Source organism: Schistocerca gregaria, chromosome 9 (genome assembly GCF_023897955.1).
Source record: "Schistocerca gregaria isolate iqSchGreg1 chromosome 9, iqSchGreg1.2, whole genome shotgun sequence".
NCBI lineage: Eukaryota > Metazoa > Arthropoda > Insecta > Orthoptera > Acrididae > Schistocerca > Schistocerca gregaria.
The window spans coordinates 202115856-202139270 of record NC_064928.1 but is presented as its reverse complement, the minus strand read 5'-3'; the positions used below and the strand labels follow the sequence as shown (position 1 = coordinate 202139270).

Below are 23415 nucleotides of genomic sequence, written 5' to 3'. Positions count from 1 at the left end.
AGAAAACAACAACATTACAGCACTACACGCAACTATATTTAATTATGCCACCACATATTGTCATATGCTCGACGTTATGACATTTATCGAACGCCGTTTTCTCATTGGTTCCGTGAATGTATCTAATCAGTCGTCACAACATGTTGCCAACTGGTATTAGGTATTTCACGAATTTTCCGTAAAACACAATTTCCAGCGCACTACATGCTAAGTTAAGTAGCTGTTGTACTTCTTACCTACATTTCAGTACCGTAAATATGTTTCATGTATATGTTAAAGAGCGAGGTGGCGCAGTGGTTAGCACACTGCACTCGCATTCTGGAGGACGACGGCTCAAACCCGCGTCCGGCCATCCTAATTTGGGTTTTCCGTGATTTCCCTAAATAATTTCCGAAAAATGCCGGGATGGTTCCTTTGCAACGGCACGAGCAGTTTCCTTCCCCATCCTTCCCTAATCCGACGAAACCGATGACCTTGCTGGTTGACTCCACGTCGGAGACGGAAAACAACATATTATAGAATCCCAAACGCAAGCCGCTCTCCGTTAGGAACTGATATAAATCTTATAGTTTTTCAGATGGAAGGTAAAGATAATTACATCTCTTGGAATAATTGTCGATTGCTCTGTATGTGGAAAAAACTAAAATTAGATCTCTTGGAATAATTGTCGATTGCTCTGTATGTGGAAAAAACTAAAATATTACATTAAAAGGTTACAAATGACACAAGTTTATTTTTGATTTGCGGAACTGCAATTATTTAAAATGATCTTTTTAGTTATGTTAAACACCTGTTGCATTAGTGACATGGAAGCTTTTAGGATCTTCTGTGTGTGATATGATTAGTACTTGCAGTCGTTTTCATAGAGGGTGTTTGTTAGATGACTTTGGTAACAGTGTCTTTGATTCCTTGACATGAACCATGGAATAGGAATGTCTATGGAGTTAGCATATTGTAAAGTCAATATGAATGTGGAATTGTCACGTGACGTTCGTTTAACGCTTTTTAAAACGGAAACTTTAGCATTACACGTATATGGTGCATTTGTTTCCATTTATTTACTAGTGGCAGCCATGGTCAATAATCGGTGCAAATCGAAGTACGTTCCAGTGGTAAGTACCATCGTCATTCAATTGCGGTGCTCACTCTAGTTGGAGTCTCCTTACTTAAACCGAGACATAGTGTAATAAATACTTAATATATTAAGACAAATGTGACTGTAGCAATATATTTACGAAAGAAGGGCTAGATAAATGCGAAAGTGTGGAAAGACGCTGTTAGTCGGTCTATTGGCTGTACGAGTATACGCATTTAGAGTGGTCTTCACTTGAAAAGATGATCTGTAAATGATATTCAGAGTCATCAAATCCGTATTGTGCAGATATCCAAGCCAATATACTGAATTTACTCTGTTTTTAATGGCATATCTATGATGTGAAGAACAACTGTAATTTTATTTTTCCTAACGATTGAGAAAAATTGCACGAAAAAGTAAAAAAGAGACTTCGTCCCCACTTACGTTTTGTCGGATACTTCATAGGTACTTCTACTATATGATGCTATGTATAAAAGTATCTTCTTGTAGTGTATGTGTATTTACGTTCATGCCATCCCCCCCCCCCCCCCCCCCCCCCCACCCGGACCCTGTGTCCGCTAGACGGTAAGAATAGGAGCAAAAGATCTGCTGTCACTACTGTGACTCCACCAGTGTCCAAGAGTGGCATATGCCAATTTATTTTTGTTGATGTACGAGTACAGTTGCTGATCAGTTAAGTTTTAAAAAGAGCACATGGTTTCAAAGAATGTTAGTACAAACTTCAATTTTTATATGGATGTGTTTTCACTGTATACAATGATGGCACTACTGTGGAGATTCCACAGAGCCGAACGCTATTAAAGCTTTGCATGAAGTCCCGATTCTTGAGTAAAGGTTGCCAGTGTCTCTCCTCGCCACACCAATCTCCTTGCATTCTCCATAGTTTATGTATGTTAAATGTGCATAATATACAGAAAAATATATGTCGCAGACTTCTGTTTTATCTTGTGAGTTTTCTAAAGTAATGTCGCAGTTTTAGTTTTCATGAATTCAGCCAAACCGCCAGCATTAGACATAACCTAGACCTCGGGCTGCGCTACACATCACTCTGTCACAACAACCAAAATTTGGCTTAGTGTGTGGTGGCACCCATTACTCGCGAATTAAACCTTGATTGTCGTGACTGACTGATCTGTAGTGTAGCCCGAGGCCTAGGTTAAGTACGAAACGGAAAACATATTTGTGAACTCAGAAAAACAACAAGAGCGATTTTATTTCAGGAAACCTGTATCAGACAATACACAACCTATGACTCGTATTTTTCTGAATCTTACGATGTAAATGTACCATACATTAACTACTAAAAATCCAACTGGGTTAGGGGGTGGGTGGTACAGATAGGGCCAGGATTTCCTTGCAGAGTTATGTTGCAAGCATATTTGCATTTTTTGGCCATTTCGGGACAAATGCATAGTTTGAAGATTTCAATCATGTAACTGCATGAATTTAGACATTCTTATTGCATGTTATATCATTTGTCTGTTCTCAGTGCACATATTGCTATACAACTTGTATGATAAGCACCACTTATTGATATTTTTCATATGAATTACCCCAAAAATACATAAGATGAGTGATTCCGCGAATTTTGTTAGTCTTTAAACTTCATAGCGAACTCCAACATCCTGGGTCACCTCGATAAATATCGGTAGAAGTCACTATATTTCACCTCAATAAGTTTAAACCAAAAAGAAAGGTACCAGGATTTTTAAACTATGCTGACCCCTTATACGATGAAATCCGCGAAAGGAATTAAAATATTATATCCTAACCTCAAGCATCTTACATGTTTACACATTGCACTTCAACTTTTAGTGACACAGTACGTCTAAAGTATGGCAATGTGAATACGCTAATATCCTCCACATACGAGATAAATAGACGCACAAAACACAAAGGTTTGATAATTCTGACAGTATTAACTCATACGTTGACTTCTTTCCTATTAAATGCATTCTAGAAAGCATCTGCGTGACTGGATAAATGCTGCCATTTTTTACTGTAATAATTTTGATGAATTGAAGTCAACACACCGCTGCATTCCCTTAAATTTTTTAGCATTAACGTCTGTGTACTTCTTTCTATTGAACATCATTCAGTTACTATCCCTTAATTATATATACGGTCTCTCTTCTCTCGGATATGTCCGAATGAACAGGTACCATTTTGATCCAGCACCCATTATGAATTAAGACAGTGGAATTACACACATTACATGTTATACGTAAATCTGCGAATTTTGTTAGTCTGTAAACTTTATAGTGAGCTCAAGCATCCTGGTTCGCCTCGGCAAATGTCGGTAGAAGTCACTGTACTTCATCTCAATAAATTTAAATAAAAAAAGGCCTAGTGTTGTTTAGCGGTGCTGCTCCTTATACGATGAATTCCAGGAAAGCAATTAAAATATTATACACTAACCCACAATATCTTACTTGTGTACTACAACGTGTAGTGACACAATACGTCGTGAATCAGCTGATATCCTCCACATTCAAGATAAATGAAAATACAAGGCCTTGATAATTCTGACAGTATTTTTCTATTAACTGCATTCTTGAAACCACCTGTCCATGTTGCCCCATTTAGAGACAAACTATCAGATTTAGCTTTGCCACCATAAACGTTTTGCCTGGATGAGCGCTGCCATTTTTTTCTGTGATAATTTTGATAAACGTAAGTCGGCAGTAGCGCGTAAATTTATTGAGCTTAGCATCTGTTTGCTCTATTCTATTTCCTAATTAGAGTGTGTCGTCTTTCGGAGAGGTCCGAATGAACAGACACCATTTTGATCCAACACTGATTATGAATTAAGACAGAAAGGAATTACAGACGTTGGCTACGAGTGGTTCAAATGGCTCTGAGCACTATGGGACTTAACATCTGAGGTCATCAGTCCCATAGAACTTAGAACTACTTAAACCTAACTAACCTAAGGACTTCACACACATCCATGCCCGAGGCAAGATTCGAACCTGCGACCGTAGCAGTCGCGCGGTTTTGGACTGAAGCGCCTAGAACCGCTCGGTCACAAGGGCCGGCGGCTACGAGTGGGCATGGATTAGTCAAGGGGAAAGTTGAAAATTTGCGCTGGAACTGCTTTCGAACCCAGGTCACTTGTTTGCCTGGCAGATGGTCTGACCCCTGAGTCACTCGAACCCAGCGGCCATGCTACTGCACGGACCGCCCTTGTACGCCTCCCGACAGATCCAAATTCTCAACTGATCGACACACTACTAATTTAGTAGCTCTTGCCCCATTCCTCGCATCGTTTTGCCGATTCCTTTAAGTGTTTGAGACTGATGCGCGTCTACACTTAAGAGATCATTGTCAGTCTCGACTTAATTACATATAGTTAGTCCGTGTTGTTGCAGTGAACACTTGAGTTTGGATGGCCTAGGGGTCGCCGCACGGCAGCTCAGCGTGTTCGGTCAGAGGGTTAGCTGCCCTCTGTAATAACTGAGTGAACGGAAGAACGGTGAACTCGAAAGGGTGTCATGGGACGTCCACCACGAACAAATGCAACGAATAATAACGAACAAGATGAGATTGAAAGAAAAAAAGTGGTCAGAGTATCTACTCAGTAATCAGGGGACCTGGGTTCGAATCTCCAGCCGTCACAAAATTTCAAACTTTACCCATTGATTTCACTCACTGCGCACTTGCAGACGAGATCTGTAATTACTTTGTGTCTTTATCCTCTAATTGTTTTTCTTTTCGGTTTTGGATCCTAGTTACTTTCGAAGCTACAATGCTACTTGAATTGCACCTGCGGGAGTGGCAGTCAAGAAAGATTTAAAGTAAGACCTGATTTACATCGAATTAAATTTCTCGCATTTTGTCATTTGTTTGCGGCAATAACGATGTTGAAAGCAACAGGTAACTGTTTGAACTGCTGACAATGTGTTATTTGAAAACGTTAAAAAATCTTTGCACTCGTCGTTTGGAGAATTGGGTGCTGAGCAAACGATAAGATGAACAAAGTTATGGGATTAAATCCTGATTTTGAGTTTATTAAGTTGACAAAACTGCGGCCAAAATGTGAAAGACTTTAAGCTTGATCTAACTTCATTCGAAATTTCTTCACGTAAGTATGCAGTTGTCAGCTCATGCGACGTAAAAAGGTTGCTTACTACGTATAAAAATATTCTATCTGCTAAACATATGAGCCTAAGTGAAGAAAAATTGGAGAATTTGGTTGTTGTGTACTGTTTTACAAGAAAGTATAAATAAATAAAGAACTGAATTATGACACCGCATATTTCTGTTTTGCTGCCACATTGTGCATGTTACACAACATGGACGCTTGCAGGTTTTACAATTTGTTAGTATATGAAAACCAGTCCTCTAGTTATGATATTTCTGATAACGAGGGGAAATTCCTTCGAAATGCCTAAAAATCTTGTACTTTTGTAATGCGACTCAACATACATGTTAGCTTTGAGGAAGACGGAACGCTGGGTCGTTAACTGAAAAATCTTGAACACACAGAATTTTCGACGTAATGAACGTCAGCTGTCGGTATAGTCTTTGAAGTCTGACGTCACATCTTACGTAGATAACGTCTAGGATTTTTCTGTTTACATCGCATTCGGTAGGACGACGGTTCAATCCCGCGTCCGGCCATCCGTGATTTCCCTAAATCGCTCCAGGCAAATGCCGGGATGGTTCCTTTCAAAGGGCACGGCCGATTTCCTTTCCCGCCCTTCCCTAATCCAATGAGACCGATGACCTCGCTGTCTGGTCTCCTCCCCCAAAACAACCCAACTCTCCTTGTGACGTCTTCGGGATGTTCAGTCTCCCGACCGAAAGGGTACATGATCTGTCGGCGGGTCAAACGTGCAAGCAATCCTACTGATGTCGCCCCATTTCGAGTCGATCTCTCTCTGAGCTTTTGATTTGACAGTCCGTGGCAATTTTCAGATCAAATCGATTCGCAACGAAGGAGCTCAGAGACAGGATCTCTGGAACGAGAAGAGGAGAGAAAGCAAAGAGAGGCAGGAGAGCAAAATACATCTCTAGAGTGGCGCAAGATGGCAGGTGTTTGATGAAAGCTGCAGCACATTAAGAAGGGAGATTAGAGAGAGAGAGAGAGAGAGAGAGAGAGAGAGAGAGAGAGAGAGAGAGAGAGAGAGAGGCAGAATGTATTGTCAAGCAACAACAATCTATTTACATGTTTCAGTTGTTTGCAATATCTCGTGCGATTATGTGATTGGTGACTTAGGTAGTTTTATTTACTAGACATATGTATGCCTAGTGGAAATGGAGGTCCATTGAGGGAACAATGTTTTGGATTGTGTTGTATACTAGATTTATAATTATAAGTTTCTTTATGGGGTACTTTAGGCCGAGGTCTAGGTTAGGCGAATCCCACGAATGTGTCACGACAAAAAGTGTATTAACTGAAGCCTGCAATAACACTTCTCCAATACACAGCTACACTGTAACACTTCAGCTGAAGGTGAATTTCCTGGTTATATGGCCGTGGTTCATGAAACTTTTCCATCGCTAACGTTTCGTCCAGAGTTGTATTGGACTTCTTCAGCGGTCACTGAGTCTTGGCGACTGACTTAGCATCCTATGAGTACAGTAGAAATGAGTCACAATTGGAATCATCTAATCCCTGAAAAAAACCTGGGTCTAACAGTTTCTAGAAATAAAAAATGAACCCATTAGATTCACTTGTAGATTACTTTGATGTGTAGATCATCTGCAAAAGAACACTTGTGCGTGCCATTCTAGAATATCGCTAAACTGGATACGACCCATATGAAATATAAATAGCAGAGGATATTGGACGCGAACAGACAAGGGCTTCACGAATTGTCACAGATTACTTTTACCCAAGGCAGAGCGTCACGGAGATGCTGAAGAAACAGAACTGATAGGAGCTTGAAGATAGACGAAAATTATGCATAAAGTACCTACTTAGAGAGTTTCGAGAACTATTTCACAGTGATTTGCAGAGTATAGATGTAGATGCATACAAGCCGATCTTAATGGTTTGAGCACTATAATTTTACAACGAGAGCTACTGTCCATAATTATTAATTATAAATTTACGAAGACGTGACAGTGTAACTCAAGGTACATGCCCCTAGAAACAGAGATAGTAATTAGTTGAAATACTGTATTCGAAATATGTCCCAGTCCCACCTCCTGGTGTTGCTTTTTTGTGCTAATGTATAAATTATGCCACAAATTTGTTTACAACAAATTACGCTGGTTTTCGAGCTCTGGAGCCTGTATCAGTGTGGATGGTACAGATGCTGAAGTCAAATGGAAACATTTAACAATAGTGTAAGTTCGTAAGGTGCCACAGCCTTCGTCATTTTGAAAAAAAAATAATTTTGGGTATTAACTAAAGCAATTAGAACGCTGACGTTTCGACTTACTTTGCAGCGGTCTTCTTCATGAAGACATATAGTCTTTGGTTCGGGACCTCCGCTATCTCTACAGCGTATTTTGTGGACTTTACTGCAAGAGGAAGTCCTTGTTCTTAGTCCGCTTTACTTCTGTCGATTCGGCTTAATGATTAGTCACTTTTAAGTTATTTTACTTCCTGATATTCTAAGGCTATGACATGGGCGCTTATGACTTTAGTTGTTTTTGCGCCCCAAAACAAACAAACTAAAAACTTTCACGTTTAACCGCCATGTAGAGGACCGCTGGAAAGCCGGTCTAAACATCGGTAATTCCGTTGCTTTAGTTTCATGTTCACGCGGCCTAATGTCATCATTTCATCCTCATCAGCGGCCGCAAGTCGCCCAATGTGGCGCCGAATGAGATAAGACTTGCACCGAATGGGACATCCTGGCCAACAGTGCCATACGATCATTTCATTGCGAAAATTATTTTATTCAAAACTCGTTTGTGGCTTTAATTTTACCCCCTGTTCGTTGATTTGAGCACTATTGTCGAAACGGTTAGTAATTTACGATGATCTACAAATTCAACGAAGTTTGTGTGCGTGTGCATCTAATATATTAGGTTGGTGAATAAGTTTTGTTTTTCATGCTGGTATTCCTGTTGTTATCAGTTCATTTATCGATTGTCATTTTTTATTTGTAATTCATTGTGGCTATTTGAGGTTCCATATTGTCATTTGGAGATAGAGAGCGAAGGTGAGGACGCTAGAAAATAGAGTGCGAAGTAGAGAAATCGGAATATTCCCGAAAAGTTTTTCTTTTTTAGTTCATTACTGGTGGGGACAGCACCGAAGGCAGCTAAAATCATTTGCGGCTTGTATAAGGACGATGCCGTTGGACAGAACACGACAAGAACCGTTTTCAGGAAAAATTTTTTGATGTTACGGACTCTCATGTACAGGAAGGCTTTCAGGGTTTGATGGATATTGTTTAAGCACTGTGTAAACACATTAATCCACAACGATTCACATCATTGTCATCGACAACTGGAAACTGTGAACTGTAATCATTCCACCAATTTTCAACATTTTCATGTAGTGGGAAAAGTCCAAAAGCCGGGTGTATGGGTACCGCATGTTCTAAGCCAAAATCACAAAAAATCAGCCGGTGGCCGCATGTGCTTTCTGTCTCTCCTTATCAATTGCCTCTTGTACAACATCGACCATTCCTAACCTGTATCGTTACTGGTGAAGAGAAATGGTGTCTTTACGCTAAGGTAAGTAAAAGAAAGGAATGGTTGAGCCCAAACAAAGCAACAACTCCCCGTTCAAAGGAATGTGCACATCCACAAAAGATAATGTTATGCATCTGGTGGAAAAGCGACAGTGTGGTGTACTACGAATTGCTTCCCCGAGGTCTAACCATCACTGGTGACATTTATTGTCAACAACTGAGACGTCTTGAGGACGCAGTCCAAGAATAACTAGGAGGAAGGCTGTGTGAAGTGTGCTACTCCACGATAACGCCTGCTCGCATTTTACTAGACTGACAAAAAACGCTAAATAGGATTGGGGTTGGGAAGTCATTCCGCGTCCTCCATATTCACCTGATCTTGCACCCACAGATTTTCCCCTTTTTCCGCTCTCTAGAACAACCTTCATGGAACATCCTTTTCGAATGAAAATGCACTCCGAACGTTACTCGAAGAGTTCTTAGTTTTAAAACCACGTGATTTCTACAGTTCGCGGTATCAAAAAGTTACCCAACATTGGCAGGCTCATAAATAATTATGGAGGATACAATATCGAAGACTAAAGTCTCTGTAATGTGCCTCTGTTGTGTTTATTAATGGAAGAACGTCAAGAACATACGCACCAACCTGTTACAAACATCATATGGGGCGTCCATACCGTAAGAATCCATACCGGTAAAAGTGTGTGTGTGTGTGTGTGTGTGTGTGTGTGTGTGTGTGTGTGTGTGTGTGTGTGTGTGTGTCACATGTCGACCTAAACCACAGGACCGATTTCAACCAAACTTGGTACACATGTCCCTTGGTATCAGGTAAAATCTCTGTCAGAACCATCTGTCTATCATTGTTCAAGAGATACGACGTCTTAAACAATGAGATGCATAGAAAATTGCCACATCATGCATGAACTTTAAATTTATTACTTCTGTGCTACTAACACCATTCACAATAAATTTCGCAGAGGCTATCCACGTATAGCGCTAAACGTACCTACAAAATTATATCGTGGTACCACCCATAGAGATATGACGTTATAAACTCTCAGAAGTTATTGGGAGCGAACTTCGTAGACACAAACCACTAGCTCGTAACTTACGGGAATTGTCGGACCTACGGATAAAAGGGGGTTGTGCTATTTTTCATGACGGATTTCAGGAAGTTCTGGCCATAAATATGAATGAAGTAACGAATTTATAAATGTACTGCCGCATCCTGCATGACATTTAAATTATTACTTCTATGCAACTTATTCTATTCGCAACATATTTCGCAGGCATTCTCCACATATACCGATGAATGTACCTACACAAGTACGTTATTGTATGACACATAGTTAAAGAAATATGACGTCATAAACACTGAGATACGTGGAAAAGTGCCGCATCATGCATGAAGTACTGGTACATTTATTCTTTACTAGTAAGACTCTCCTACAGACAAGTCAACATGCAGCGCTTTTGCCAGATTTCAACTGGGAAGTGGAAATGGCTGTAACCGAAAACGATAGCTTTTAGTAGAGCTATGAAAAGGCGTTATCATATAAACGTTTACAAAATCGCATTGTTCACACTCGAAGCAGCTGTTCGTATTGATTTATACGTAAGGCATATTTCTTTGTACAACTGTTTCATAATTTGAAAGGTGTTTTTTCGAATACATGGAAATGAAATTTTTTCTTTATTACGCTACAGACAGTCCATTTTTTTTGTTTTCGTTTCTGATAGAGATTTGGCAAAACGAATACTCGTGCAATGCCGGATTTGACAGCTAGTCATCTAGAAATGGACTCGGAGACGGCGTACTTGCTGACTCAGCCGATTCTTTTTGCGAAGACATAAGTATCCAGATACACCGACTCCTGCTTCATAGCGTGTTATTCCTTATTCGGATCGCAATGCGGCAGCGATTTTGCGTGGCATACATTCGCAAGCCCATGGTAGCAGTCTGAGGCATGTGGTACCAGATGTTGAAAGTTGCTTATATATTTGAACTCATGTTCGCGTAAATGTAAAGTTGGTATGTGAGAAATGTGTAAAACTTCTTTTTTATGTAGAAATACGTAAATCTCAGTGCAGTGCAACAGACCTATGTGTAAATTTAGTCTCGAACGGAAGTAGTGAAGCTCACGCTACACGATGCGAAATTCAGACTAGCCAGTACATCAGACAATTTGTCTGAGATAAAGCGATCCGTTTTCAATGAAATTTATGTACGCCAGCTGACTGCAGAACAAAACGACTCAGTTTAAAACGTAGACTCTCAATATTCCTAATCTTTATCTTTAGTCTTGCAAATAATCACTGTATCAGAACGGTTATTGTAATTGCACAGAAAATGTACATAAAATTTAACAATCTGCCTTTCTGATCAAACTGCTCGAAAGTTCACAAGCTAGCAACTTACTGAAATCTTTTACTAGTGTTAAGCGCCTGAACTGATAAGTGATATTGAAACGTCCCCTTAGAAAAATTATAAATGACTGTGCTGATAAACCTCTTACGTTATTTGATTTTCAGACAGCTGAGCAAAACTGAACGTACTCAGTTTAGTAATGATCAGAATAAGTAAAGAGAGAAATGTCTGACACACAATATTGTTTTTAGCGCAACGCAATCTGACTTTCAATAATCCCTACACAAGAATGGCCCTGACTAACAATAACCTTTATCTTTCATGAATCACTTACCTCACAAAAATCTTCGTTACTCGAACTACTGCAATACAGCGAGTGCCACTACTGCCAGCTAAATAAAAGATTCTAACTATTGAAGGCATAGTTAGAAAATGAAAGACTTTGATAGAGAACGAACAATGTATTTACGTTAATAGTGTTCAAAAGTCTCTCTCTCTCTCTCTCTCTCTCTCTCTCTCTCTCTCTCTCTCTCTCTCTCTCTCTCTCTCACACACACACACACACACACACACACACACACACACACACACACACACACACACACACACACACACTCTCTCTTACCGAGTGATAAATACGAAACAAGACTAAGTTTGTGCTTCATTAGGCAATAGCATAAACAAACCTTTTCATAAAGTTATCACACCTAGAGAAGTTACCAAAATTTATCGTAATAGCTCTATGTGCAGTTGGCTCCATGGACAATTATTTAAATTATGAGACATGACCATGTGCTTCAATCATACACCTAGAGAAGTTACCAAATTTATTGTAATAACTCTCCTATGTGCAGTTGGCGCCATGGACAATTATTTACATTATGAGACATGACCATGTGCTTCAATCATACGCAATATTCTAACAACGGGAAGCTACAAATATAAAAAAGTGGATTCCCTTAAAACTTATCTTTTACCGATCTTCCATTCCAGCTTCCATCCTTTTTAAACCAAAAAGTTTGCCAAATCGTCCGAAAACTCTGCTACTGTTAATCTCTGACTTACCCTGACAAAGCAAGCTTAACCTGAATGAGATTTTCACTCTGCAGCAGAGTGTGCACTGATATGAATCTTCCTGGCAGATGAAAAGTTTGTGCTGGACCGAGAGTCGAACTCGGGACCTTTGCCTTTCGCCGGCAAGTGCTCTACCGTCTGAGCTACCCAAGCACGACTCACGCTGCGTCCTCACAGCTTTACTTCTGCCGGTTGGCCGTGTCTGAGGGCTTTCCCTTGTTAGTGAAACGTGAGTCATGGTCCGTCGTGACGTACACAGAGCAGCAAGAGAATTGGCGCCTCCCGCGTATTTGCCAGCATCTGGCCGTTGCAACACGGGCTATCATCGTCATGTCGGTTAATGCGGACTTCAGCATGGAAAGCGAGGAGCGAGGGGGCCGTCTGGGTGCGTTACGCTGCGTTGCGTCACACCAGCTGAGCTGCAGGTAACCGGCGGACGGGCGAAAGTTGCCGGACTGCGGACCGCAGCCAGTAGGGGGGTCTGCTTCACATTCAGTTCAATTCACATTGGGCGTCAACTGATCGTCACGGCACGGAAGCGAACACACCAACGTCAAATGGCGGTTTGTTCACTCTAGCGTCCCTGCGGGTTAGGTTGGTTCCTTATTTACACTAGACGTCAAAATGTCACCCAACAGAAGCGAACATCAACATCAAATGGTGCAGTGTTCATACCAAACAGAACGTCAACGAAATGTCACGTTGCCTCCCTGCAGGACGGCTTGGTCTCCATTAAGATCGGTTCGCAATGGACGTCAAAGTAATGCCGCAGAGTGAAAGTGAACGTTAACGTCAAATAAGTGTGTGCACACTAGGCAGAACGTCAACGTATTGTCACGTTGCTTCCCCGTATGGTAGTCTTGGTCCCCATTAAGGTTGATTTACATTCGACGTCAGGGTGACGTCACAGAACAGGAACAAACGTCAACGTCCAATGGCGGTGTGTTCACAAGAGACGGAATGTGAATGCAATGTAAGGTTCCCCCCTTACTAGGGGTTTGGTCCACATTACGGTCGATTTACAATGGACGTCAAACTAACGTCACGGGAGGCAAACGAACGTCATCGTCAAGTGGTGGTGTGTTCTTTCTAGATAGAATGTCAACGTAACTTCACGTTGGATGCACAATAACTTGGTTCCCACAAAGGTCGATTTACGCGGAACGTCATAGTAACGACACGGAACAGACGCAAACGTCAAAATCAAATGGTAGTGTGCTCAAACTAGACGGACCGTCAATTGCCTTCCAGCTGGGGGCTTGGTCTTCATTAAGAGTAGTGGTATACGAATAAGTATCGAAAAGTCGATTGTTTAATTTTTGTCTTAAATTATCTGTGTTTTTCTGAACAACAAGAAGTTTGCTTCGAGGAAACTTTACTGAAGGAAGCCTCAAAATTAGAGGAATTTTGAAAAGAAGCTGCACATATGACAGCGCCTCTAATCTGACGCAGATAGATCTGTTAAGAACAGGATTTTGTTGCAACTTGTTTGCTTTTTATGAATTTTAGTCTCTGATGTTGGCTAACCTGTGAAACCCTCATGGCCGAATCGCTTTTGTTTGTACAGACAGTTTAGTCATTAGATGAAATTTTCACTGTACAGCGGAGTTTACGCTGTTATGAAACTTCCTGGCAGATTAAAACTGTGTGCCGGACCGAGTCTCGAACTTTGCCTTGGGGCGTGAGTCGTCCTTGGGCAGCTCAGTTGGTAGAGCACTTGCCTGCGTAAGGCAAAGATCCCGAGTTCGAGTCTCGGTCCGGCACACAGTTTTAATCTGCTAGGAAGTTTCAGTTTAGTCATTGTTTTTCTACCGTGTATGGGAACGAATACCAAAAACTCTTCTTGTAGCACTAAGTACTTTGAAAGTAGGTGTCCTGAATGCTCTGCTATATTTCAGTGATGGTGCAGTCTCACGGTTTAAGATTATTCTGTTAATGTGGGTGCCTGGTGGACTAAATATCCAAAGAGCTTTAATTGATACTGACCTCAGGAGACACTTCAAAGCATATAAATCAGTGTTGGAGGCCACCACAGAAGCAAGAATAACTAGCAGCCTGAAAAGGAAAGGGAAGAGGAACAACACCAGAAACAAGATACATATGTACCTAGGATGCGTTAGTGTCACGAGGCTTAGATAGCGAAACTAGTTTTAGATGTTTTAGTGTCACGAGGGTTATATAGATGAACTAGCTTTAACTTCAATTTCCTGAAAGTACACTTTCTGATATTCTTGTACAGATAGCTTAAAAATCATTAAAGCTGAAGGCTGAAACTTTCTGCACTCCCTTAAAACATACCTAACAAAAAGGAAATTTAAAAATTAAAGACTTTTTCAAAGAAACATAAAGAGCTGTGTACTGAATTCTTTATAATTATCATTAAATTTTTTCAATCGTAATTTGTGGCAGTAGCATCTTTTAAAAGTCTGCTTTAAAGAAAGTAAAGTTTAGAACTTCCAGAAAAAATAGTTTCTTTTTTATTTTTATTCCGAGATATGTGTAAGTATGCTGTAAATAGATTTCACTTGCAACGCAAAATACAATTAAAAAAGTAAGACAAAAGGCTATGGATCATACATCAAAATATTCCCAAAATATCTCTTAAGAGACCCCCAAGGGCCTCACGGTTCTTTCGTGTGTTCGTGCATGGCGCACAGGGCCCTGAGCTATTACAGTCAGTTCCTTCTTCCCTGGCTGCATTTCCTTCACCGAGCTCCTCCCTATCTTCGCTCCTTCCCCATTGTCCCTCCTCTCCCCTTTTCGGGTTTCTGATTTATGTCGGCCTTTTTATCCACCTACTTCGATGTACTGCTTGCAGTTTTGTTCCTCCTGCATGTTCTCTTTCATCCTTTTTGGCGTTTCACGTCCACTTTTAAATGTTCCGTTTTTAGTGTGAGCCATTTAGGGTAGAACTCTCTCCGTAGCAGCTACGGGGTGGATTCCTCTCCCCCTTCCTTACCCTTTTCCTTCCCCTCTGTAAGCCCCCCCCCCCCCCCCTTTGACCCGCTAGGTCACCAGCCAGTCAGTGTGGTGGAGCTGTTATGTACCCATCTGGCTGACCTCACTGACAACATAGGGATCACACTACTGATACCTGAGCTGTTCCTCCCCATGTATGCCAAGGAGTGGTTGCTTATCTCCCGGGAGCATTGGAACTCCTGGCATCAGCCACCATACCAGGCAGTCCTTGATGTGGCTGGGTGGCGCCCATAAGGAGTGCCCCTGATTTAAGTGCGTGGTATCACGGTGGATGTAGCAAAAATCTGGCTGTTCTCAAACGGCCATCTCTTCAAATGGTAACCGATCACTTAGTGCTGCTTTGTGTGACATGGCAGCCTTCCTTTTCCCTGGACACACCGTGTGAAGAGGGCTAGGTTCGCCGTCTTGTGATGAAACAATTTCCCCACTACCTATTCTGCACTAGGACGTATGGGGACACATTCACTGTCACAAAGCCATTATTTTGTGGAAAATATCTAGGACAAGTTTGGTGGAGTCTCTTAGTAAGATACGGTCTGGCTCCCTGTTGATCAACGCTTCTTCTGGCTTCTTCTGCCACCCAGTCTGCAGCTGTTCGTGTTGTGATCGTGTTGGCAATGTTCCAGTGTCTGTTACCCCTCACCCGTCTGAATACAGTCCAGCGAGTGATTTTTCAGGGGGAACTTATCCTGCAAACTGATTAAGAACTCTGGGCTAATCTGGAGCGATACAGCATTCTTTTTGTTTGACGTGTGCAGAAGGGTCATTAACACAACCGCACGGATAACGGCGCCTTCATTCTGACTTTCGAGGGAGATACACTCCCAGAGAAATCGTATGTCTCACCATCCACGAAGTGCTTTCGGTGCTTGCGTTTTAGGCATATGTCTTTCCACAGAACGGCGGATCCTTTGTGTCGTGACTGTGGATACCTACGTTATGAAGTAAGCCCCTTCCGCCACCTGTTTGTGTCAATTATCATGACCGCCACTCTCTTCGCTTGCCAGATTGTCCAGCTAACAAGAGAGAAAAGAATATCCAAGAGTACAAGTTCCTGGATGGTCTATCTTATGCTGAGGCTCGCCAAAAATACGACTTACTCGATCCAGTGTCACTTACAACTTTTGTCTCTGTTTGTTGCATCCTTTCCCCCTCCTACCTCAACCTTATCCCATCCCCATTCTCCTCTCCCCTCCTGCCCTGGGGGCGCAGCATTTGGTTGGTGCGTAAGGGCTTAGAAACCCCGGGTTCCTGAGCTGGGAACTGATAAGCGCCGTCAGTTCTGTTACTGCAACCTCTGGGCATGCTTCAGCGACCACCGTGCGGCGCAACAGTGGAATGTTGTGTTTCGGAGAACAGCGGCCTCGGATTCGCCCCGTGGACCACTAGGAAGGTACACACTCCCTTAAAAAAATAAAAAGAAAACCTCAACCTCTAGTTGTGCCACGTGATGATGATGATGATAATGGCTCCAGAATGAGATTTTCACTCTGCAGTGGAGTGTGCACTGATATGAATCTTCGTAGCAGATTAAAACTGTTTACCGGACCGAGACTCGAACTTGGGACCTTTGCCTTTCGCGGGTAAGTGCTCTACCATCTGAGCTACCCAAGCAGGACTCACGCCCAGTCCTCATCGCTTTTACTTCTGCCAATAATCTGTGAGGACGAGGTGCGAGTCGTGCTTGGGAAGCTCCGATGATACAGCATTTGCCCGGGAAAGGCAGAGGTCCCGAGTTCGAGACTCGGTCCGGCACACAGTTTTAATCTGCCAGTAAGTTTCAGGTTATTGGCTGTTGAGGTAAAACAATCTCTTGTGGGCAACCTATGGGACACCTGCTGCCCCAAATTGCATAAGGCTTGCAGGGCTCTGCCTGGATCGACGGTTATTTCCTTAGCACCTCATGGGATTCCTATGGAATGGTGTCATCAAACTACTTCTGACGGGATGGGTGTACCATCAGGTACACTCATTCCTCAAAGAGAGCTCGTTTGGTCTGTCCTCCCAAAAAGAAGTCTCAGAATCATAGTAACAAGGCGTTAGTGTGCTATAATACTTTCACTGCAATCAATCGAATAGGGGAAATCTTTGAGAAGGTCTCGCCTTTCTCACAAGACATTGGAAAGCATTGCTGGGTCTCTGAAAAGTGTCAAATGACTTCGTAAAGGAACACTTCTAGTGGAAACTGCTTCTGGGTTGTAAGGCCTTAGGTGAGTACCCAGTCAAGACTGAGCTGCATAAAACCCTAAACTTTAGTAGGGCAGTGGTTACCTGCTCCAAAATAATGGAGGTGGACGCCAAGGAGTTACATGAAGAATGGAAAAATATGGGCGTCAGAACTATATGAGGAGAGTCAATGGCAAATTGGAAAAATCTGCAACATTTATTCTAACGTTTAGTACTCCAGAATTACCTGAACATATCCTTGCAGGCTATATCAGTCTTAAGGTTCACCCATTTGTTCCTAACTCAATGTGATGCTTCAAATGTCTAAGATTTGGCCATACCGCTATGAGATGTAATGGGGAGGCTATGTATGGCGGTTGCGGAGGTTCAGCTCACGAATCAGGCAATTCTTTTACACTTTCTTCAAAATGTGTAAACTGCGCCAGTGATCACCCAGTGTGGAGAATTACAACGAGGGAAGGAAAACTCACGAGTTGAAAGCCAAGAGACGCATACCCTATGGTGAAGCTAAAAAAGCTTTCAAAGCTATAGAGCCTCTGGTTTTTGCTATTTTTTGCATCAACTCTTAACATGCCACTGGAGACATGATGTCTCCACACAAACTCAGACAACAGATTCAAGTACGAGTACATGCACTTGTCTGTGTAGCTCGGGGGGGGGGGGGGGGGGGACGCTACACCTGAAACAGAAGTCACTCAGAAGTTGTCAGCAATGGGCTTACCACCTAAGCCACATTCCACTGCCCACCATCAGAAACCTACAAGGCCACCTCCTCAACAAACAACCACCTGGTTCCATAAGTAAAGAAATACGTCCGTCGAAAAGTAGTTCCAAGTAGAAGAAAGTGGTAGTTAAACCTTATGATCGGCGAGCTTTCTCACTCTGATAAAGATTATGCTCATTAGGATGTGGACTTCCCATCAGAGGAACCAGAGGGCCAGGAACTGGCTAATGTTCCCCCTGACCTCCCTGGTAAATCACTGCCTTCGAGGGAGAAAAAAAGGAACAACCTTCTCTGAACAACTTCTTCCACAGAGACTTGTGTGTTGGTGTGGAACTTAAATTAATATCACTCACATTTGGAATAATTACAGCTCCTGGTCCAAGAGAAACCGTTCTGAATCTGCTTACAATAAACGCATCTTACAGTCACTGGCGCATCTGCATTATGGGATTACCACCCCTGGAGACAGGGCTACAGGTGGAATGGCTGTTTTCTTTGAGGATAGATGCCACTCCTCTCTTGCCTCTCTTACCACGAACATACAAGTAATTCTCATGCGAGTTATAGCACCCTTTAATATCGCAGTGTGTTTTATGTGTCTTCCACCTAATGATGCTTTAGATGCATACGCACTGACAGAACTCTTTCAGGCAATCCCACGCCTATTCCTCCTTGTGGGGGACTTTAATGCACACAATGTGCTGTGGGGCTCGGCTACCAATTTCTCCAGGGGTCTGATGACCAAGCGACTGTCCATTCTGAGATATGTGCCTTCTGAATGCAGGTCACATGACTCACTTTTTCGCAGCTACAGGGTCTTTTTCAGATACTGACCTTTGTTCTTGTTCCCCAGCTATTGTAGACTCATTTCAGCGAGAAGTAGCTCCAGATTTACATTCTAGTGACTACTTCCCAGTGTGAATCAGTCTGCCAATTACGATGGTGGCCAACACAAGACCACACAGGTGGATGATACGAAGGGCAAATTGCTTACAGTACAGTCGACAGACTATTTTTGACCAAAAGGATTGTGCAAGTCCTTCACATCATAATAATCCATGTGCCACACCTCCCATCTGTGTCAACTACAGAGAGCACCATTCACCTTGCTCGCCATACTGTAGTATTCTCTGGAAAGAAAGGAAAATAATCGGAAACAAGACCCTGGAGCGACTAACCTACACTGAGACAAAGAGAAAATATGAGAGGCTATATCCTGTGCATATGATGTGAAACTATGGAGCCGCTACAACAAGGCTTCATCCTCAACTGTCTACAGTTTGTTCTCAGAGCCATTAGACTCCACCTGCCCCCTTGATGATGGGGGAGGGGGGGGGGCACTTCCCTCCCTGTTGCTCCTGCATCACCTACTTTTGGAGTAACGCCCCCTACCCCCAAATATCAGGGACGCCACGTCAGGCCCCCCTTTTCAGCCAGAGAAGTGTGTGTCGTCTTGAGCTGCTCTTGCTAGAAAGAGGTCCCTTGGGACACTCCCTTCCCACGTTCCTACCAGAGGCAGTGGTTGAAGCAACCACATGTAGCTGGTTTTAGGGCTTCATGGTCCTCCTCAGGCCCTGAGAAAAATCATTGAAGCCTTCCCAGCCCGACAAACCTAAGGAGCAGCGAGAGAAACCAGAAAAGAAAAAGACCCTAAAGAACCAAGCCACTGCGGTGGTATCCACACCAACGCCGCCTACAAATTCTGCGCCTGAGGATGAAGCGTTGATTTTGGCATACTCCGAAGACGTAGATCTAGCTAGGCCCATCCGCAGCTCTAGCTAGGCCCATCTGCAGCTCTTGGTCTTGCGGTCGCGTTCTCGCTTCCCGAGCACGGGGTCACCGTTTCGGTTCCTGATGGGGTCAGGGATTTTCACCTGCCTTGAGATGATTGGGTGTTTGTGTTTTCCTCATCATTCATGAAAGTGGCGAGACTGGACTGTGCAAAGGTTGGGAATTTGTACGGATGCTGATAACCATGCAATTGAGCGCCCCACAAACCAAACATCGTCGTTGTCATCGCTAGGCCCTCAGACACAATTGATGTTGATTGAACAGGTACTCATTTGATGGCAGCACGTGATCCTGAGGCGTAGACTGCATCATTGAGTGTTTCCTGCCTTCCCAGTCTCATGATCACGTCATCCTCCAGTGGAATTGCGACGGTTTTTTTCACCACCTGGACGATTGTGTGCCATACGTCACCTTCCCAAGTTTTGGCACAGATCAAATGAGTTTTTGGGTACCAGACGCCAACAGGTGTCCCTAGCGTTGGTGTCAATAGCGTGTTATTTACCGACGCCAGTGCGATTGCCGAGCACCTTGCTGAGCACTATGCCCGAGCCTCTGCATCGGAGAAATACCCCCAGCATTTCACACCCTCAAACGGCGGATGGAAAGGAAAATCCTCTCGTTCACTACACGCCACAGTGAACCCTATAACGCCCCATTTACAGAGTGGGAGCTCCTGAGTGCCTTTGACCATTGCCCCGATACTCCTGGGCTGGATCGGACCCACAGTCAGATGATTAAATATCTCTCGTCTGACTACAAGCGATATATCCTCGTCATACTCAACCGGATCTCGTGGATCTCAATGGCGGGGGAGCACCATCATTCCGCTGCTCATCCGCTTGATGTAGACAGCTATTGGACCATGAGCCTCACCAACGTTCTTTGTAAGCTTTTAGAACGTATGGTGTGTGAGCAGTTGGGTTAGATCCTGGAGTCATATGGCCTACTGGCTCCGTGCTACCTCGCCTGCCGCCTAGGTCGCTCTACCACTGATAATCTCGTGTCCCTCGAGTCTGCCATCCGAACAGCCTTCTTCAGACGCCAACTCCTGGTTGCTGTCTTTTTTGACTTATGTAAAGCATACGACACGACCTGGTGACATTATATTCTTGCCACATTGTATGAGTGGGGTCTCCAAGGCCCGCTCCCTATTTTTATCCAAAACTCCCTGTCCCTCTGTACTTAAGATGTCCAAGTTGGTGCCTCCCATAGTTCCCCCCCATATTCAGGAGAATGGGGTCCTCGCAGAGCTCTGTATTGAGTGTCTTTCTATGTTTAGTGACCATCAACGGCCTAGCAGCAGCTGTAGGGCCGTCGGTCTCACCTTCTCTGTATGACAATAACCCCTGTATTTCATACTGTTCCACCAGAACTGGTATTGCTAAGTGGCACTTCCAGGGAGCCATTCACAAGGCGCACTCATGGGCTCTAGCCCACAGCTTCCAGTTTTCAGCCACGCAGTCGTGTGTCACGCACTGCCGTCGGCGTTGTACCGTTCATATAGAACCAGAACTTTCCCTTAATGACGATCTGCTCACTGTAGTGGAAACACGTCGATTCTTAGGACTGGTTTTCACGCTGATTGACTTACCTACCTCACCTTCGTCAGCTTAAGTGAATGTGCTGGCAGCACCTCAGTGCCCTCCGCAGCCTGAGCATCACCAATAGGGCTGCAGATCACTCTGCGCTGCTCCAGCTCTATAGAGCCCTTGTTCAATCCCGCCTTGACTGTGGAAGTCTGATTTACTGTTCGGCGGCGCCATCAGCGTTGTGCTCACTCGATGCAGTGCACCACTGTGGCGTTCGCCTAGTGACGGGAGCTTTTAGAACCAGTCTGGTGACCAGTGTCCTGGAGGAAGGTGACGTCCCTCCATTGCAGATCCGACGTGCACTTCTGATTGCCAGTTATGTTACACACATTCGTAGTTCTCCTGCGCAACCGAATTACCATCTCCTTTTCCCACCCGCGGCAGTTCATCTCCCTCATCAGCGGCCCAGGTCAGGGCTATCGATTGCGGTTCGCGTGCGATCCCTTCTGTCTGAACTGGAGTCTTTGCCTTTACCACCTCTACTCCATTCACGTACACCTCTATGATGTATACCTCAGCCGAAGCTTTGTCTGGACCTTTTTCATGTCCCTAAAGACTCTGTTAACCCCGCCGCTCTCCGCCGTCACTTCCTCTCGATTCTTGACGTGTTCCGGGGCTCTGAAGTTGTTTACACCGACGACTCGATGGCTAATGGTAATTTTGGCTTCGCCTATACCGACAGAGGCCATATTGAACAGCATTCCTTGCCTGCTGGCTGCAGTGTATTCAGTCCAGAGTATGTGGCCATATCTCGTGCACTTCAGTATGTCTGTTCCTGTTCTGGTGAGTCGATTCTTCTCTGTTCTGAGCAGCTTAACAAGCTGTCGAGCAGTGCTACCCGAGTTATCCCTTGGTAGCGAACATCCAGGAGTCAGTCTCTGCCCTGGAAAGCTCCAGTCGTTCAGTGGTGTTTCTGTGGACCCCAGTACACGTCGGAATCCCAGACAACGAAACCCAAACAGGGTACACAGAAACCGCTTCTGAAGATGGGCATATCTGAAACTGACCTGCGTCCGGTCTTACAATGCAAGGTTTTTCGGCTTTGGGAGACGGAGTGGCATAACAGTACGCACAACAAACTGCATGCCATTAAGGAGATTGCGAATGCGTGGAAGTCTTCTCGCAGGGAATCAGTTGTCCTTTGTCGGCTCCACATTGGCTGCACATAGGTAACACATGGTTACCTACTCCGTCGCGAGGACCCACATCTGTGTCGCTGTGGCTCCCAAATGACAGTCGTCCACCTCTTGCTGGACTGCCCACTTTTAGCCACTCTGTGGCGGACTTTTCACTTTCCTAGCACCCTACCTTCCGTGTTCGGTGACAATGCCTCAACAGCAGCTTTACTTTTACGTCTTATTCGTGAGGGTGGGTTTTATCTTTTGATCTAAGTTTTAGCACGTGTCCTTTGTCCCTCTGTGTTCACCCTAGTGCTTCTAGGGGGGAGGTTTTAATGTGTTGCAGAGTGGCTGGCTTCTCCTTTTTTATTCTCATGGTCAGCCAGCCATGGTAACCTGCTTTCTTGTTTTAATATCTTCATCCCGTTTCTTGCATATCTGTGGTTTTATTGTCCTCTTTTGTCCATTTATATGTTTGTTGCCCTTCATCGTTCTTGTGATTTTTCCTTTCATTCCGTTTTGAGTTGTCAGTCTAGGTCGTTTTATTCTCACACTTGACCTCGTAGTTTGGTCCCTTTCCCCTTCTTTTAATCCAACCAACAAACTTACCAACTAGGTTCTAATTTGGGTGATTCCTGGCTAGTGCTACCGCCTTTCCTTTCGCTTCGAGGGGTACAGCGCCATAGTTCAGTCGTTTAGTAACGGGACCGTAATACTCATCAAGAACAATTGAAGCACTGATTGCCTACGATGTGGACATTTCCAAAGTGTTATGACCATTTTGCGATTCACTAGTCGTGATATCTTCCACTGAATCACCGTCTGCTTCGCCTTCATGGTACAATTCTTCAGTATCAACTAAAGTCATTTCGTTCGTCAGCTCCAAAAATT

The 23415-nt window shown here is 43.6% G+C and overlaps 1 protein-coding gene across 1 annotated transcript in view; it reads left to right on the top strand.

The window, feature by feature from the left end:
- The first annotated feature begins 894 nt into the window (after positions 1-894).
- Positions 895-23415, top strand: part of LOC126292057 (organic solute transporter alpha-like protein) — a 336266-nt gene continuing 313745 nt past the window's right edge. Inside the window, exon 1 of the mRNA XM_049985863.1 lies at positions 895-1112. The gene's annotated coding sequence lies outside the window, so the exon portion shown is untranslated. The remainder of the gene's footprint in view (positions 1113-23415) is intronic.